This window comes from Myotis brandtii, unplaced genomic scaffold, assembly GCF_000412655.1.
Source record: "Myotis brandtii unplaced genomic scaffold, ASM41265v1 scaffold513, whole genome shotgun sequence".
NCBI lineage: Eukaryota > Metazoa > Chordata > Mammalia > Chiroptera > Vespertilionidae > Myotis > Myotis brandtii.
The window spans coordinates 296,964-306,343 of record NW_005369552.1 but is presented as its reverse complement, the minus strand read 5'-3'; the positions used below and the strand labels follow the sequence as shown (position 1 = coordinate 306,343).

The following is a 9,380-nucleotide window of genomic DNA, read 5'->3' as shown; positions in this document are numbered from 1 at the left end:
ACAGGCAGGCAGGTGAGTGGTTAGGAGCCAGCGGTCCCAGATTGCGAGAGGGATCCCAGATTGGAGAGGGTGCAGGCCGGGCAGAGGGACACCCCCCCTTCCCCATGCACAAATTTCGTGCACTGGGCCACTAGTGTATTTATAATATTGTAGTTTTCCTTAATGCCCTATATTTTATGTAACACAGTTGTTCTTGAGCTATAATAATCTTCTTATAAATAGTTGCAACTCACAAGTAATTAAAATGTTAAGTGATTACATATAATGACTAAGATTTAAAAGGCTGGCAACATTAAATGTTGGCAAGGATACAAAGCCACCAGAAGTCAGATATTCTTGGTGGAAACATCAAATGGTACAACCACATTGGGAAAGGTCTGGCAGTTAAAAAAAAAAAGTTAAGTATATACCTAACCTGTGGCCCAACCTTCCTACTCTTAGATATTCACTTAAGAGAAATGATAACATATGTTTATTGAAAGAATGTTTATATAAGCTTTTATTCATAATTCTCAAACGCTGAAAACAGCCCAGTTGTCCATCAGTAAGAAACAGGATACAATGGGATATTGCTGAGCAATGGAAAGAAACAGACTACTTGTATATATCACAGCATGGATGAATCTCAAAGCATGCTAAGTAAAAGACGCCTTAACCAAAAGAGCTCATACTTGTTGTTTTCATGAATATGATATTCTAGAATTGACAAAAGTAATCTATGATGGAAAAAAATCAGAATATTGATTAGAGGGGAGGTAAGGGAACTTTCTGGAGTGATGGTTATGTTCTATATCTTAATAGAGATACATAGGTATATGCATTTGTCAAAAACTCAGTGAATACACACTTAAGAAAAATGTAAACAAATATTGAACTTTAGTTAATAATATACATGCTATAATATTTAAAGAGAAGTGTACTGACTTGTGCAAAAATGTACTTTGTAGTGCCTAAAAAAACAAAATGGCTAGAAAAATGGGTAGATCTGTGATAAAGCAAGTATATAAAATGTTAATGGTAGGCTTGTGAAATACAAGCATTTGCTGTAAAATGCTAAGCTTTGAAAAAATAAAATAAATTATTGGAAAAATATTAATTTATAATGGAATTGTTTGTGCATGATGTATTCTTACAAACTCTATTTTGTTTCTCTTTGCTGCAGTGATCTTTTTCCTAATTTCATATGTGAACTTCTGGCTGTCTGAGAATTTATCTTTACTGTTAATTATACTAAACTAGTAGCCCTGCGCATGGTAGCTTGCTGCCGCTTGCCTCAGCTGGCCACCCCGCCCACTGCCACTGGTAGCTCTCTGCTGGTCGTAGCTGGCTGCACCGCCCTCCTATAGCTCTCCGCCGCTTGTAGATCAGTTGTGACATTACAGAGTCCCAGCTAATTTGCATATTGCTCTTATTATATTAGATCATAGCCTTATTTGAAGAGTCCGATTGCAGAGAAATTTCATTCTAGCTCATTAGTACAGTTGCCTTTCTTTGCGGCTATCATCACAGTTTTACTTTTTTTGTTTTTGTTTTTACAAAGAGTAGGACAGAATGGCAATGCTTTCAGAAAAATTGTTAAAAATCATGTGGTTTCTCTGGGATTGTATTGCATATTGCTTATAATAATGTCTTTTTGTTTCTTTATTGATGGGGAAGAGGAAGGGAATGGTAAAATTTTATCAGTTTCAGGACCACCAAACATGGACTTTGAAACTAGATGGACCAGAGTTTGACTCCCATTTTAGTCGCTTTCAGCCTACTTGTTTTAATCCCTCAGACCCTCATTTTCCTTATGTATAAAATGGTGATGGTAACTACTTCATAGGGTTTGTTGAAGAGATTAAGTTAAGTAATGCTTGTAGAGCAATTAGTGCCATAGTGTCTGGCATATAGTAATAGTGGATAAATAGAGTTAGGAGAGAATAGTTAAATCTCTGGAAATGAATTTTAAGAATCAGTTTGTTTGAGGAGGAAGTAAAGCAGTAAGGTAATATGCTTAGATGAAAATAGTCCGCATGCATGATCGATCCTGAATGGACACTTAGGACCAAGGACATCTATCGATTCCTCCCTAAAGATAGTGGATCAATAGGCTGCTAAAAATGAGCAATGTGCTAATGATTAACATTTAGAGTGGTGCTTGGGAATGAGAAGAAGTTAAAGTAGTAGACTTTTTGAGTATGTGTGCATAGCATCCACTCACCTTACTTCCAGCTCCTAATTCCCTTCTTTTGGGATCCACTTTTTCTCTACTTTAGTCTATGTGCTTATGGGGGCATTGACTCAAGTAACCCAGGTCTAGCCCATTAAAGCATCACATGTCCCTGGCTACAGTGATTGGTTCAGGATGAGTACATGACCATCAGAGATAGGAAGGTGTCATTCTGGGGCTCTTGTTGGCATAATGTGGAAGCTGACTAAGGGCTATGACTTTGTGACCCTAAAATTGCTGGAAACTGGCTGCCAGGTACAGCCTGAACATGAGCCCAATCCAGAGGAAGCAGAGTTGGGTGAAAGAATCCTAAGTCCAGTCACAACCATCTGGCTTTTTACTTAAGCCAGTTTTAGTCAGGCTTTCTATCATTTCCAGAAAGGATCTTCCACAACGGTGCTCACCTGTATGTATCTATCAGTAGCATTGCTTAAGGGCTTCTTTATTTCCTGAGTGATTCTACAGACTGGTTGGTATGTCCCTGTCACATACACTTTGCTTGTATAATAGTTGTATCTGATGGTTAGATTGTAAGTTCTTCGAAGGAAAAGACTATCTTACTCCTATTAAATATACTTTTTTTCCTCATATAGATATAAATGCCCATATTTGTGCTGTCCAGTAGCCACTGGTCTTCTGTGGTTCTTGAGAATTTAACATGTGGCTCATCCCAACTGAGATGTTTTGTAAGTATAAAATACACACTGATTTCAAAGACTTTAATTACAATGTGAGATACCCCATTAGTAATTTTAAAATATTGATTACATGGTGATATGATAATAATTTTGGATACATTTGATTAAATAAAATATGTTATTAAAATGAATATTACCTGTTTTTTTTTCTTTTCTTAATGTGGTTTCTAGATCCTGCACATTATATTTCCTTTAGACAGTGCTGATCTAGACCCTTGATCCCTCCTTTTTTTCTCTCCTGTCAACCAGACCCTCCTGTCTCAACCTAGAGAGGCAGTCTTTATGATATAGGGCTCATGTACTCAAGGCTTGGAGTCAGAGACCCAGCCTAAATTCTTTCTCTCCTTTAGATATGCTGAGTACTTTATTAGTAATTTAGAATTAAGGATTTACTTAAAACTATTATCTATCATTTCATACTTGCTAGGCAGTGTGCTTGGTGCTAAGTCTATAATGTTGAGCAGAGCACAGGTCCGGCACTTACAGAGATTCCAATCTAGTAGAGAAGACAGATATTGAGTAATCATGTAAGTAAATAATTGTTGTGGTAAGTACTACGAGGGAAAGACATAGATGTTATAAGACCATATAAGAAGGGACCTGTCCTAGTCTTGAGTGCTAGCATGGAAGGTTTTTGTTTTGTTATGTTTAAGAAATCAGAATTTGAAAGATGAGGGAAAAGTTACCTAGGAGAGGGTAGTGGGAAAGAATATTCCAGGCAGATGGAATATTTGCAAAGGTCTTGAGTCAAAACAGATAGCTTGACCCTTTCAAGGAACCAATAGAAAATCTGTGGAGTGGAAAAGTGAAGTCATGAGGACTGTTGTAAGAAAAAAAAAAAAGTTCAAGAGTTAAGTCAGAACAAAATTGTGCAGAGGAAAATTGGTAGGACTTCGTAATAGATTAGATATGGAAGGTGAGCAGGAGGGCAGTATCAAAAATTACTTGAGTTTCTGGCTTATGTGCCTATATGGGGAGTGCTAGTGATGCCATTCACTGCAGGAGGACCACGTTTTGGTGGAGATGATCTTGGGTTTGATTTTGGAAATGTTATGGTACTTTTGAAACAATCAGTATGTATTTTGTTTTATCAAGCTATGAAGGAAGAATCCCCCCAAAAAATAGTTTTACATTTGCATCTCTTATATTATCTCAATCTTATAATTATAATTTAGGAATCTCTTTGATCCTTATCTGCCTGATAATCATTCTGATCCTGTTTCTTTGGCAAAAGATTTAGGTTGGTAAGTTTAAGATCAAGATGAATGTATTATATGTTACTCTTGCTGTATTTAAAAATCCACATTGAATGTTTATTTTTACAAAAATACAATTCAGAACCTGAAATGGATAAGTATTGATGTTTACTGGTCCTTATCCCTTCTCTCACTCTATACTATCTCCCTAGATGACCTACTTTTCTTTCCTTTTTTTTAGGGCCTTCCGGTAAAAGCCGGAAGACCTGCTGGACAAATTCAAAAAGAGCTGTAAGCACTCATACTTACTTTTCATATCCTCAGTTGTCTTCTTATACTAATAGCTAGGTCTTGAGTCAAAACAGATAGCTTGACCCTTTCAAGGAACCAATAGAAAATCTGTGGAGTGGAAAAGTGAAGTCATGAGGACTGTTGTAAGAAAAAAAAAAAAGTTCAAGAGTTAAGTCAGAACAAAATTGTGCAGAGGAAAATTGGTAGGACTTCGTAATAGATTAGATATGGAAGGTGAGCAGGAGGGCAGTATCAAAAATTACTTGAGTTTCTGGCTTATGTGCCTATATGGGGAGTGCTAGTGATGCCATTCACTGCAGGAGGACCACGTTTTGGTGGAGATGATCTTGGGTTTGATTTTGGAAATGTTATGGTACTTTTGAAACAATCAGTATGTATTTTGTTTTATCAAGCTATGAAGGAAGAATCCCCCCAAAAAATAGTTTTACATTTGCATCTCTTATATTATCTCAATCTTATAATTATAATTTAGGAATCTCTTTGATCCTTATCTGCCTGATAATCATTCTGATCCTGTTTCTTTGGCAAAAGATTTAGGTTGGTAAGTTTAAGATCAAGATGAATGTATTATATGTTACTCTTGCTGTATTTAAAAATCCACATTGAATGTTTATTTTTACAAAAATACAATTCAGAACCTGAAATGGATAAGTATTGATGTTTACTGGTCCTTATCCCTTCTCTCACTCTATACTATCTCCCTAGATGACCTACTTTTCTTTCCTTTTTTTTAGGGCCTTCCGGTAAAAGCCGGAAGACCTGCTGGACAAATTCAAAAAGAGCTGTAAGCACTCATACTTACTTTTCATATCCTCAGTTGTCTTCTTATACTAATAGCTCCCAGACATACATTCCAAGTCCAGACCTGTCGTCTCGTCACCAGATTTGGGTATCCTAATTTAGATAAATGTCTCTGACAGGCATATCACATTCAATATGTCCAAACTCCAACTCTTGATCCCTCTTGCACCAATCCCTAGAGAAGAGCACTACTGACTATTTTATAAGCCTCAAGAGCCTGGGGAGTCTTTCTCACCCTCACTTCCCACACAATATTCAATCCATCTATTTAACCTTTGAAATCTCAACTCTCTTTTTGTACACTACCACTGTCCTAGTTCAAGTTATCTTTTCTTCTTGGACTACTGTAATGGCCTTTTAACTGGACTTCCCCCATTCATTCAAACTTCTCTTAATTCTCATTTTATAAATAAAGGCCCGATGCACAAAATTCATGCAAGGGGTTTGGCCCTCTCAGCCCCTCGCAGCCTCGGTCGGCCCTCGCAGCCCCGGCTTTGTCCAGACAGTTGTCCAGACAGTCGTTCTGCTGTTCGGTCTAATTAGCATATTAGCTCTTTATTATATAGGATATATTCAGAATAAGTTTTGAAATATCGATCTCATCTTGCCATTCTTCTTAAAATCCTCTAATAACTTTTTAAATTTATAGACTAAAGACCCAAATCCTTAACGTTGCCCATAGTGCTTTGTGAATTAATATTTTTTTCCTTTTTTAAAAATTAAATTTATTGGGGTGACATTGGTTCACAAAAACATACAGGTTTCAAGTGTACAAATCAATAAAACATCATCTGCACACTGCATTGTACTCCCACTGTCCAAGCAAAGTCTCTTTCTGTCCCCATTTTCCCCTCTTTGCCCACCTTCACCTATCTCCCACTCCCCTTTCCCTCTGGCTATCACCACACTGTTGTTGGTGTCTATGTGTTTGCTTAATCTCTTCATCTTCTTTCATCCAGTCCCCAAATCCCCTCTCCCTTCTGACAGCTGTCAGTCTGTTCCATGTACCCATGCCTCTGGTTCTATATGGTATTTGTCTCTCTCTGACTGGCTTATTTCACTTAGCATAATAATTTCCAGGTCCATCCATGCTATTGCAAAAGTTAAGATTGCCTTTTTTTTTTTTAGAATAGAATAATAGTAGTATTCTATTATGTAAATGTGCCACAGTTTTTTTATCCTCTCATCTACTGATGGACACTTTTGCTGTTTCCAGATTTTGGCTTTTGTAAATCTTCACTGAACATAGGTGTGCATATATTCTTTTGAATTACTGTTTTGGTTCTTTGGATATATTCCCAGAAGTGGGGTCACAGGGTCAAAAGGCAGTTATATTTTAATTTTCTGAGGAAACTCCATACTGTTTTCCACAGTGGCTGCACCAATCTGCATTCTCACCAGCAGTGCACGAGTGGTCCCTTTTCTCCATATCCTCTCCGGCACTTATTATTTGTTGATTTATTGATGATAGCCATTCTGACAGGCATGAGGTGATATCTCATTGTAGTTTTAATTTTCATCTCTTTGATCACTATTGATGTTGAGCATTTTTTCAAATGACCATTGGCCATCAGTATGTCCTCTTTGTAGAAGTGTCCTTTGCCCTTTTTTTAATTGGGTTTTTTGTCTTCTTGGTATTGAGTAGTATACATTCTTTATATATTTTGGAACTTAACCCCTTATTAGATCTATCATTGGCAAATATGTTCCCTTTTTATTTTATTGATGGTTTCTCTTGCTATGCAGAAGCTTTTTAGTTTCATGCAGTCCCATTTGTTTATTTTTTCCTTTGCTTCCCTTGCCTAAGGAAATATATCTACAAAAATATTGCTATGAGAAATGTCTGAAATTTTAACTGTCTCTGTTTTCTTCTACGATTTTTCTGGTTTAGCGACTTAAGTCTTTAAAACTACATATATATATATTTTTAAAAGTATATACATATATATTTTTTAAAAGTATAATTCTTGAATCAGATTGCCTGATTCGAATCATAGTTCCATCAATTACTAGCTTTGGGATCTTGAACAAGTTACCTAATGTTCTTTCAGTTTCCTCATCTGAAAAATGGGGATAATATCAAAATCAGGGTTATCATGAGGAGTATAGTAGGTCCTCGGGTTACGTCGGAGATCCGTTCCTACGGCGCGACGTAACGTGATTTTCGCTGTAAGTTGGAACCCACCTACATAAGCACCTATGTCGCTCACATGGAGCACATATACAGCAGTAAGGAAGTGAAACAGTAAAAAAAATTTAAAGAAAGATAACAATTCCTGACCTTTACTTGAGGTAAATAAATAATAAAAAACATAAAGCACATATATAAATATGTCAAAATGATGGAACTTTTTTTTTTTATAAATAAATGGGAGATGGCAATGTAACCACATATGTCGAGTCCGACGTAACCCAAGGACTGTCTACAAATCTGTTAATTCCCCATCTCAGTTAATATTTTGCTTGACACATAGTAAAAACTCAATCTATAATAATAAAAGTGTAATATGCTAATTAGACCAGACATCCTTCCGGATGACCTTCCAGACAAAGCCGGGGCTGCGAGGGAATCCGGGGTCCCGGGTGCCTGCCGACAACCGGAGGGTAGCCTGGGTCTCGGGTGCCTGCCAGCGGTTGGAGGAAGCCCGGGTCCTGGCAGCCGGGGAAAGGAAGCCCTACTCTTGCATGAATTTCGTGCATTGGGCCTCTAGTAAATAAATACTAGCTATTATAATTATCTCCTCTAATTTATTCCCTTTAGACATCAAAATTACCCTCATGAGTAAATCCCTGTTAGTTTAGACTAGCGTTTATCTCTTTTTGACACCACTCTTATCCTTTATCCCCTTTTGTCTAACAACAAAAACCCTAGTATTTTGTCTTTACCGCATGTGCTTGTTGTGTTCACTTGCTCTCATTTTAGTTGCCTACCTCTCAGTCTTTTCTGGCTACCCTGTGTATTTATGATATTGGCCATTGTCTTTTTATTTTAAATAATGGTGAGACTCCCCTCCTCCATGTTCCCTCCACCCCACTTCGCTGAAATGTTTCAGCTGGAAGAAACTTTATGGATTATCTAGCCCAGTTAGTCCAGTGCCCTAGTTGTTTAAAGTGGAAGGTTAGGACATGAGGCTTCAACTCCTCCTAATGATGGACAATTTTTTGTAAATCTTGAAAGACATTTTACTTCTTGACTGAGTATAATGTTAAATGGAGTATTAAATTTTGGCATTTGGGAGATATCAGGAAATTCTTATGTATATAACGGAGAAACAAATCTTGAATTATAGGGAATACAGGTGCATTTTTTTTAATGTCATCAGTCTTTTTTTATTATTATAGGTACATTTTGATGGGAAATATGAGGAAAGTTCACTTAAAGTCTTTTTTCTTTGCTATGTTCGTGCCTGTTTTGGTATGCTAACTTCTTCTCTTACCATCATGCATCTCTTTTTAAAAAATTTCTACATCTTAAAATGTTGCTCAAATTCATCCCTCCTTTGATTATTCCTACTCAGTACCATAGTTGAAGTTCTCATTACAATTCATCTTGACCATTGCAGTCACTTCCTGTTTTGCCTTCCTTCATTATTGCCATACGACACTCCCCTTACCTATGCTAAACCTTCTGCCAGAGTGATCTTCCCTAACACAAAGACATATGCACATCATTTCTTGACTCAGAACTCTCTAGTGCAGTGGTTCTCAACCTTCTGGCCCTTTAAATATAGTTCCTCATGTTGTGACCCAACCATAAAATTATTTTCGTTGCTACTTCATAACTGTAATGTTGCTACTGTTATGAATCGTAATGTAAATATCTGATATGCAGGATGGTCTTAGGCGACCCCTGTGAAAGGGTCATTCGACCGCCAAAGGGGTCGCGACCCACAGGTTGAGAACCGTTGCTCTAGTGGCTTAGCCAATCCCACTAGCTTCCTGTCTCTACCACAGTCCATCCCTCAGAATCTCTCTCTGTCATCCACCCCATGCATGCGCAAAATAGGACCCTTTAGTCTTAGGGACTTATTCACAGGTAGAATTCCACAGGCTGGTGAGTTCCTATCATGTAAAGAAATTTAGATACAACTGAATGAATTCTTTTTCTTTTTTAATTAAATCTTTATTGTTCAGATTATTACATTTGTTTCTCTTTTTTCC

At 37.2% G+C, this 9,380-nt stretch overlaps 1 protein-coding gene across 6 annotated transcripts in view; it reads left to right on the top strand.

Moving 5' to 3' along the window:
• The window catches only part of LNX2 (ligand of numb-protein X 2), an 83,488-nt gene that overhangs the window by 23,065 nt on the left and 51,043 nt on the right, over window positions 1–9,380 (top strand). For 4 of the 6 annotated variants that reach the window (XM_014548568.1, XM_014548566.1, XM_014548567.1 and 1 more), the window contains exon 2: window positions 2,806–2,898. The gene's annotated coding sequence lies outside the window, so the exon portion shown is untranslated. Of the gene's footprint in view, window positions 1–2,805; window positions 2,899–4,347; window positions 4,398–5,152; window positions 5,203–9,380 lie in introns of those variants that run through there. The other 2 variants (XM_014548565.1, XM_005877249.2) reach the window with 2 other exon arrangements.